Below are 9,881 nucleotides of genomic sequence, written 5' to 3'. Positions count from 1 at the left end.
GGAGAGAGCAGGTGGGGCCTCTCCATCCCAGAGCACTCCTGTGCATCCCACCAGGGTGTCCCCACTCAGGAGCATCCCCTGCTGTCCCCAGCCTGAGGTCACTGCACACTGCCAGGAGCCCTTGCTCTGAGCAGTTGAGAAGCACTGCTAGACAAAAATGAATTAAATCCAACCGAGAGGAGTTAGATTTAATCCAGCAAAGGAGCTGGAGTTGATTTTCTTCAAATATTATGTACAGTTTTCTTAGGGGGAGAGAAAAAGGGTTGTACAGTAAAAGTTAATGCAGCTCAAGGCAACTCTGAAGCTGTGTTTTATATGCCAAGTTTTTGTTTTGTGGGGCTTTAAAATTATTTCTAAATATTTTGTTCATAACGGTGTTATGTTCATCTACGTTGTGTGACTCTGAATCAACTCAAGCCTCTGCAATAAGTTCTTTCTGCCTCCAAATATATGATGAAGCCTGATATAATTTACAATGGCCTTATTCAGTGAGATGAATTCCCACTAGTTTCCAGATGGGCTTAAAAAATAAGCTGATTTTGCACCACTATTTTTTCCCTCAAACTAAGCTGGATAATGCCACGCAGGCCAGAGCTCTATGATTTGTTCTGTACTGTCTCTCCAGGGAACACTGGGCATTCCTTCCACATTTCCCACAGAAATAATCTGCTGGCCTGTGGCTGTGCTGTTTTTACACCTTGGGAAGGACAGAAGTGGTGCCCAGTGGGACCCAGGCTGAGCCTTTGGGCTGTGCCTGACCTCCCCCTGCTCTCCAGCAAGGCTGGGCCAAAACCATCCCTGAGAGCTTGGACCTGGCTTTGCTGGACAGGACAGGGACCCTTTTGTTGGATCTCTCAGTCCATTTCTCCTGAGCACGAAGAGCCTCTGCACTACTGTGCACTGATTATTCATTTAATTCATATTTGAGGTTTTCCCTGAGCAGCCTCCCAGGCTCCCCTTCAAGGTCCTGCATACAAATGGGCCATCCCACAGAGCAGGTTTTTTTCACATGTGTTCAGCAAGTCCCCCAGTATGGAGAAGGGCTCCTGAGAAGTTGCTCAGTAACTAACTCAGTGTTTAGTCATTGCATTTAATGGCATTTTCACACAGCACTGGCTGGTGTCTGATCAAGTGTTTGCAGTAGGAGGAGAGGGGACATTTCCAGCAGTGCGGGAAATGAGAAGGAAAAAAACCCAGCAAAGGCAAACCTGGGCAATTCTCCTGCCAAGTGATGAGCAGAGCTCATCTGGGGGCAGAGCTGGCAGCTCCAGTGGTGCCTCCTCTGCACAGGAGCTTTTGTACATCCCTTTTGCCAGCGAGACACTTGTGCAGGTCTTTCACAGAATGCCTGGCTTGGGACAGTGCTGCAGACAAGCCTGGCCTCAGTCCTACAGGAATAATCCAGGTTCCAGCCTACCCCATGAGAAAATAGAGGAAGTCAAGGCCATCGTTCCACCCTGCACCCCAGAGAGTTAATTCAGCAGCTCCTGCCTCTCCCAGGACTCCAGCAGCTGAGCCCTGAGCAGTTACTCACTCTGGGCAGTTTGGTTTGGCTCTGGGATTTGTCACACATCTTTGTAAGGCTTGGCTCTCATATGTATAAAGAGATTTTTAAAGACATTTCAACACATCAGAACTGTCCAGACTTTTCCAGACACGGCACAGTGCCCAACTTCTGTCTCTGTGAGACAGCTGGGCAGGCACCCCCGTTCAAGGGCCCTTCAGTGAAGTGTCTCTCGTTAACTGGGGATGAACAACACTCTTCTTACCACACTCTTGTCAGGGTAAACCCATTAAAAACTGTGGGAATCCTGAAAACAAACACAATCCCTGCATAACCTGAGGGTGCTGAAAGCCTCTGCAAGGTGCAGTGTCAGATCAGATCACCTGAAACTCTGCAGAACTGCAAAGCCTTGGGAAAACAGCCCTGTCCCCACAGTGCCACCCACCCTGAGCTCTGAACCAGTGGAAACTTCACCAGGAACTGGCACTAATTCACAGCACTGTGAGTGTGACATAGCACTCACCAATTATGAAATATTCCCAGCTATAAATCACGTGTTCCAAATGCTCCTCCTCACTTACAAACCAGCTGCCTTGTACAGAAGTTATTGAATGCTTCATCTGGTCTGCAGCTCTAGTGGTGTGCATCTCACAGAGGCAAATTGTTCCCAGGCTGGATTCCAGGAGGGCTCTGCAGTCCCAGTCACACGTGGAACACTGAGCAGAGCTAACAGGGGGCAGGTGGGAGCTCCTTTAGGGCCCCAAGGAAATCCATGTGTCACAAGTATGAGCAATCAAACCTTCCCACTGCCTTCACATGAAGTCCTGTAGATTTGGGCTGAATAATTGCCCTTTGCTCCATCCTTGGATTCAATCACAGGGTAAGGTGTTTAATGACTAATAATGGCTGAATGAGATGGGATGGGAACAGCCCCAAAGAGAGACTTTACAGCTGCTCTTGGCAATTAAAACCACTGGAACACACTGGTGTCAGAGAGCATGGCAGAAGCAAGGCAGAAACCTCACCCCTGTACCAGCCACGAGTGCTCCACCAGCCCTTCATCACCCCTGGGAAACAACCAAGGTATTCTCAGGATATTTACAAATAACAGAGTTTGCTTAGGTTTGCAATTGGCAAACCTATGGTAACCATAATAAATAGGGCCCAGAGTTAAAATAAACAAGGGATTTTATAAAAGCAACAGAGCAAACATTCATTTTCCTTGTCCTTTGGCACCTAAGCTTTTCCAGTACATTGATGTGTTTTCAAACTTTTTTTCACACCCCAAAATATTGATCAGCATGGTGGATTTCTTAACTGAAAGCTAAGACTTTCAGGAAAGCCTTGAATTTTTACAGCTGGTGATTTCAGAGAGGCATAAAATCTCATGACACCCCTGATAACCATGTCAGGGGTTGCCATTGGCACAACTTTCATTTCTGAGCACTGCCACGGTCACTGCACAAAACTGCTTGAGAGTAGAAAAACAATAATTAGGATTATAGGCCAAGGTTTGCATCTTAATGCTACTTCACAGGTTTGCTGCCTAATCTGCACTGTGCTGGGATGTGTCCTGCACTCCTGTGCAGCTCCTGAGGGCAGGAATTTACAATTCTGGATAAAACCTGCAGCCATCAATGCTCAACACGAGCAGGGCTGATGTCTGCACCCCCTTCACTGGCACCCCACGCTCTGCCACTGCCCCTTTACTGCCAGTGGGCAGTGCCAACACCACAGAAATGTGTTCAGGCAGCAGGGACAGCAGAGAAACTCAACATCAAAATAATTTCTCATGGCTGTGACTGACTCTTCTCTCAAAGAGTCCCAAATACACCAAGCCATGACTGAACCCCATAGGGCAGGGTGAAGTTAACCCCAGTGAGGAGCTGTGGGCAGGGCTGGCCAAACCCCCTGAGCCCTGGGGGGCTGTTCTGCCTTCCCAGCCTTTTCCCCAGGTGCAGTCCAAAGGGGAAGCACCACAAAGAGCAAATGCTGCCCCTAAAGCTCCCCTCAGCCAGAGGGCTGCTGCCTTTCAGGGATATTTTCAGTCCTTGGCATCAGCTGGGATACAGATGGCAGTGCAGTTACTCGCTGCAGAACTAGGTCAGCACTGATATCAAGGAAAAATAAAAATCCTGGGGTTTAGCCACCCAAAGCATCCCAGTAACAGCAGCCTAATGGGCAAAATATTATCCCTGAGAGATCTCATCAGCCCCACTCTTCACAGATGGGGCTGCCCTACCTAGTGACCACACCAGGACAGAGGACTAAGGCAGTGCCATTACCAACACAAATTCATTATTTTTTCACTAGAATCCAATAATTCCTACAGGAGTTAATCTTTTTGCATGACCTTATAACAGTACATAACCAACTATTTTTTTTTTACATTGCCTATTATCTAGTTAATTTGTAATAGTTTATAGAAGAAAGGCTGACAAAGTCACTACTATTGTTCTAAGTCATCCTGATGTTCCATGGATCACAGACAGGTCCCTGTGTTCCTCCAGTCCTGGTTTAATACAAAATGTTCTGCAGCCAAAGCAGCTTAGGGGACTTTCCTCTCCTCATGCTTCTTCAAGGCTGGTTTCCCAATTCTCAGCACTAAAGCAGTTGCAAGGAACAGGTTTTTGGCTGCAGCATGGAGCAGGAGGAAGCAGCTGTGTGCTAGGGAAATCACACTTGCAAAAAATGGATATGGCTTCTTTTAGTCATGTAAATCTTCACTAGGAGTTTGGACTGAGCAAGGTTACATAATTTGTCCCTGGTGAAATATTTAAGAGTAGATTTTTAGGTGGGAACAATCAAATCATATCTGGAAGCCTCATTAGAAAAGTTAACAAATATTTAGCCAAGCAATTTTTTTGTTCCATGTGAAACCATGTTGTGAGCACATTTAAATACTACACCAGCAGTGTCTGGGCTCTTTGAACCCACAGGAAAACCTGCAGAGAATATCCTGTCACACAGCACTGGGACATTTCCCTTTCTGATTCAAAGGCTGTACCAGCCTGGATAAATAGTTTTAATTAATTTCACAGTTTAATATTTTTTTTCTCAAAGTGGCTGAACTTTATTTTGTATGGCTTACAGATCACCAGGGATCCCTGGGCCTCAGAGCAGAATCTGCTCAAGCCATTTCAATGGACATGAGCCCAGCTGCTGCTGGAAGGAGAGAGATTGCCCTGACCCCTTCTCTCCCCTTGCTCCACACCAGCCCTGCTGCAGCTCTGGAACTTGAACTCTGCTGGGCTGGTTCAGTTTGCTGGTCTGGCAGGAGCTGATCAGGGTTTTTATTTAGTGTCCTGGTGGTTTATTGAGCTGAAAGAGTTATCAGAGGAATTGGGTGAATTTTGATTCAATGTCTGGAGAAAGGAGAGAGAAGAGAGAGGAGAATGCTGCTGAGCTTCCTTCAGTATGAAAAGGAGTGTGTGCATGAAACATGACAAGCACCAGGGCCTGTCCCTCCAGCCTGGGATCCCTGAGCTCATTGCAGAGGAGTGTACCTGGAACACAGATGTGTGTCCAGCACTCTGCCATCAAACAGAGATTCACCAGAAATCTGCTCTCAGTCTGGTAATGATTCCACAAAGATTAATGGCAAAACTCTTCTCTTTAAAAGAGAGAGCCTTCAAAAAAGAATCAGGGCATTTTGCTCAGGGAATGTGTCATTCATCAGAAGCTGGATGCTTTCATTTTTCAGGTATTTATAAAATCAGAATTTAAACACCACTTGTCACTACATTAAAAAAATGTGTTCAGGAATTTCACTTGCAGACAGGTATTAGAAGAGCAGCACAACTGCAAATAAACAGCTCCCATAGGAAGGGTGATCTGTTTGTTTCTTTAAACACTGTAAAACGCCAGAGAAGTAAGAAGAGAGGGACATGATGGATCCCCCTGGGCAAGGGTCCAGCTGAAGAGCAGCAGTGCCAGCTGCTGCCTACTTCTGTCATCTCCTACTTGCTGCTCTCCTCTGCATTTAGAGAAATGAATTCCCAGGGGGGCTCCTGGCAGGCTGGCACTGCAGTTCCAGAGCAAGGCAGCAGCTGATTCTTTGCTTTCCCTCACAGCACTCCAGCACAAGGGGGCTTTGTTACAGGAGGCTGAATAAATCCTGTGGTCATTAGATGTCAAAGAAAAAGGAGCATTACACGATGAAGTTCCAGATCCAGAGCAGGGCAGCTCTGCCACGGTCCCAAGGTACAGCAGTGAAACCACAACCCAGCAGAGGGGGAGGGCTTGGAGCAAAAACTTCCAGGGGCAGCAGAGGTACAGGACATGAAGGTCTGGCTTTTGAGGACAGACTAGAGTCATGACTGACAACAGGTATTTCTTTCTCCTGTGCTTTTGTTTCCTGCAGTGGAGCTTTTAAATGTGCAGAGCCAGCAGGATCTGATCTGTGTCTCTGCAATGTGGACTCTGGGGATGGACTCCTCCTTCCTGGAAGTGCTCAAGGACAAGGCTGGACAAAGCTTGGAGCAACCTGGTCTAGTGGGAGGTGTCCCTGCTCAGGGCAGGCTGGCTGGAGCTAGGGATCTTTAAGGTTCCTTCCTACCCAAACCATCCTGTGACTCTACCCACGTAGCTTTGGAAAAAATAAATCAGGCTGTCTCCCAGTGCAACCTGAGCACATATTTTCACAAGTCAAAGCAGTATTATTCTAGTAATCAAACAGTAAAAAGGGTCTCAGAGGGCTCCAAGCAAACCTGGCTCATTAATAACAGAACATTCAGATGTGATAAGAGTTAGTTTGGCCAGGAGTCTGGAAATGCCAGTTAATCATTTAAATTCTGGAGTTTCCCTGAACTTCAGAAGGCATTGGGATGACAGAATGATATCAAAGCCATTTTACACTTAATATTTTAGGAAGCACATATTTACTTTTCTATGACACATTCCTGCTAACAAAAACCTTATCCTGCAAGCCATGCACAATGGAAATTTCCAAACAACTTTTGCAGGAGTTTTCACTATAGAAAAATCTCAGGAACAAATGTCAAGATGCTTTTTGTGTGGTAAAGTTGCAAGAAGTTATTAACAGAAAACAGGAAGCACACAAGGTGTCAGTTCTGAAAGTCCTATGAGGGAATATACAAGATGCTACACTTGATCTCTTCTTTTCAAATTTGATTTTAAATACATTAAAAGAAGGAATTTTCCTAGACAGACCATGTGAAATTCTATTAGTTTCATCTAATGATGACAATTGACTTACAAACCTGGAAGAGGTTTCCTTTTTATTTAATATGTGCAAATTCCTTTTCCCATTCTGTTTTATATCATTTAGGCAAAATTCCTTGCAATATGTATATATTTATAAAGGTGCTTTGAACTCAATGCTTCTCAGACACAGAGCTGAGGAAAGCTCCTCCATGGACATATTTAGGGCTGCACTGCTGTTTACCCACTTCCATGCAGTAAGTTAAGGGCAAAAGGGAGCAAGTTGTTTATTTCCAGCTCCCTGCTCACAGAGCAGAGCAGATTTCCCGGGTTAGATAACTGTGTGTGCCCCAGGCAGCTCTGTGGGCACTGCCAGGGTCACATCAGGTCATGGTCACAGATTAAGCCCAAGAGACCTGAGCAGAGCAGGATAAGCTCAAATTCCATTGGTGTGGCAGAAGAGATCCTGCTGAGCCCCCAGCCCCCCTGAGGCACCTCTGAAATCCACCAAAGCAATTCCACAGCCCATGCTGCTTACCAGGGATGGAGGTGGCTCCTCTCTGCTGGGATCTGCCTGGGGAAAGGAGAGCAGCTGGTGCCAAAGGAAGGGCAGGGAGGGACTGAGACATCCCAGAGTCACTCACATCCATGCACTTCTGAGCCTGACTCTGTTTCTGCCTCTGTGGGATCTGTGGGGCTGTTCAGCCCTTGCTGGGAAATGCCACGTGGCAGAAATATTAACTGAGCTTCCTGAGGAACAGATGCTGCTTACAGAGTCAGTCTCCAGTTAATCAACTTATTGCAGGCAAGGATTTGTAGGGAATTCTCATAAGATTGGAACTGGAAACTCAAAATTTTGCACAAGTAGGAGCATGAGAGACATGAACCTTGTCAGCCAAGATCTGCCTGGAACTGCTTTTTGGCTCTGTCCCATCACACACATCAACAGTTTGACAAATGAATCAGCTAAGCAAGAAGTGCTTCAAATCATATCAGAAATCACTTTTTCAGCTTATCTACAAAAAACCTTGAAAGTGCAGGATTTGGTTTTTGTGCTGATTCCCCCCCAGATTAACCCTCCCACCCTAAGGTATTCAAAACCATTAAAGAATGACCAAGCTGTACATGGGAGGCAGGAAAACCAACAGCCAGTAACTTGACAAGGGCAGCCAACACTCCTGAAAGGGGGACACTTTCACTTTTTTTAGGTGGTGAATCCTGCTGAGCCCTTCCAGCAGCACTGGAGGCAGCTAAAGCAGCAAACACCATGAGCACAGAACTCTTACCCCTCTGATCTTACAATTAAATCATCTTGGGGCATCTACAAATGGCCTCCAGCAGCAGGGGAGGTGAAGGAACAGGAAAAGGGAGGCAGAGAGAGGAGCAAACTGCACACCTGCCACAAGAACAACCACACTAGGCCTGGACTAGACAAACATGAACTGTGTGTCTGATCTGAAGCTGGAAAGACCAGAATTCATGAATCCCTCAGCAATGGGGGCCAGGTGCCATTGTGGGGAGTAAGCCCAGCATGGGTGAAGAAGCATTCCCGGCACAAGCCAAGGAATCTGATCAGAAATCAAGTGATTCTGGGCTGGAGAGCTCAGCAGGGCAGCTTGGAGAACTGGTCATTCCTCAGACAGTTTTGTGTCAGTAACTTAAAACTGCAAATGCTTGGGTTTCTGCAATGTATGGTGAAAAGAAGTAATTCCTGAGTCTTCTACAAATGGGCCTGTAAAAATGGCTTGTGATATTTTTAGATACCAGAAAATTCAACTGTAGCAATAAATGTACAGCCTGGTGTGACCATTAGAAAGGCAGAGGAGCAGACCCCAGCAATTAACTTCATGGGGATTAGTCACAGAAGTCTGACAAACCCTTGGGTCAAACCTTTACATTTTACAGGCTCTCAGGTTGTCACAAAACTCACCTCAAAAAAGTATTTTACTATCGAAACCATTTGTTTCTTAACCCATGGAAAGGTTGTTGACAATCTAAAAGGAAGTATTTATCATTTTATGTTAGTAACTTTTTTCCATATAAAAACCCCTTGCTGATTCATACTGATTATCATAAAAATTATTAGCACGAAACATTTGCTTTGAGGCAGGACTGGTATTTTATTAGGTTCAGTGGACAGCCCAATGCATAATTACTTCTGGGCAGGTGAAGAACAAAATGGTTTTTAAATTCTGACCATACTCCTTTCCTGTTCTTGGAGAAGCCTGTATAGTAACTGGGGCAAGTGTAAAAAAGCTCATGATCCAAGAAATAATCTTACATAGTTCTATGCATAAAATGCTGCACCAGAGTAAACTCCCAGAGAGGAGAAATGCCATTTCATATTCCTGATGAAAACCAGACAGGTCTGTTTGTTCCTGGAAGGTTCTGAGTGTGTCAGCATTGCTTCACATTTCCTGCCATTTATTCTGACAAATGTTTATCCATCTGACTGGAGTATTCCAGCTGGAAATGCATGCATGAGGTTTTTTAAGATCATCAGGTAAGTATTGCAGCTGCTTAAGAATAAGTCTCAGGATAACACACTGTCCTCTTGAGGTTAAAATCAATAACCTCACAACCCTTTAAAGGAGCTCTCTTCCTTTACAGTCCAGACTAAAGATGTGGCAAGGATCAACTACTGCCCCCAGTGCTTGGGATTGACTCATTGGTGAAATCTAAGTATCCTAAATTTAGGACTGAATTTTAATCCCTGACCAATCACTTCACTTAAATTCAGTACAGACTTGATGTATTAAAGTTTCCATACAGTGAATCCACAAAGTTAATCTTGAAATTTCCTTTGTGTTATTTCCTGTGTTATTTCTGAATTACTTCCTTTATAAAGTCTTTCAGACTTTAATCTAAAAAAAAAAAATTAACTGCAGCTTTGAGAAAAGTCTGTAAATAGCTCAAGAAACCCTTCTGACAGCTCATCTTCCCTCAAACTGAACTTGGCACTGACCAAGCCAACAGCAGTTGCAGGGCATGCTGCCTCAGGTGCTACAGCCCTGAGAATACTCTCAGCTCAAACCAGCCAATTCAGAGAGTTTGCTTTTATGTGTGGCAGAGGAACACAGTAAATACTCAACATTTTGATCACCAATGAGAGTATCACACATCCCATTGATACACAACTAACTGCAGACCAGTGCAGAATTGCCACCATAGCTACACATGCCAAATCAAAACACTCAGTCCTCAAAGTGTCTGT

The sequence above is a fragment of the Serinus canaria genome, chromosome 13 (assembly GCF_022539315.1).
Source record: "Serinus canaria isolate serCan28SL12 chromosome 13, serCan2020, whole genome shotgun sequence".
NCBI lineage: Eukaryota > Metazoa > Chordata > Aves > Passeriformes > Fringillidae > Serinus > Serinus canaria.
The sequence above is the reverse complement of the archived record's forward strand: the minus strand, read 5'-3'. Positions refer to the sequence as shown.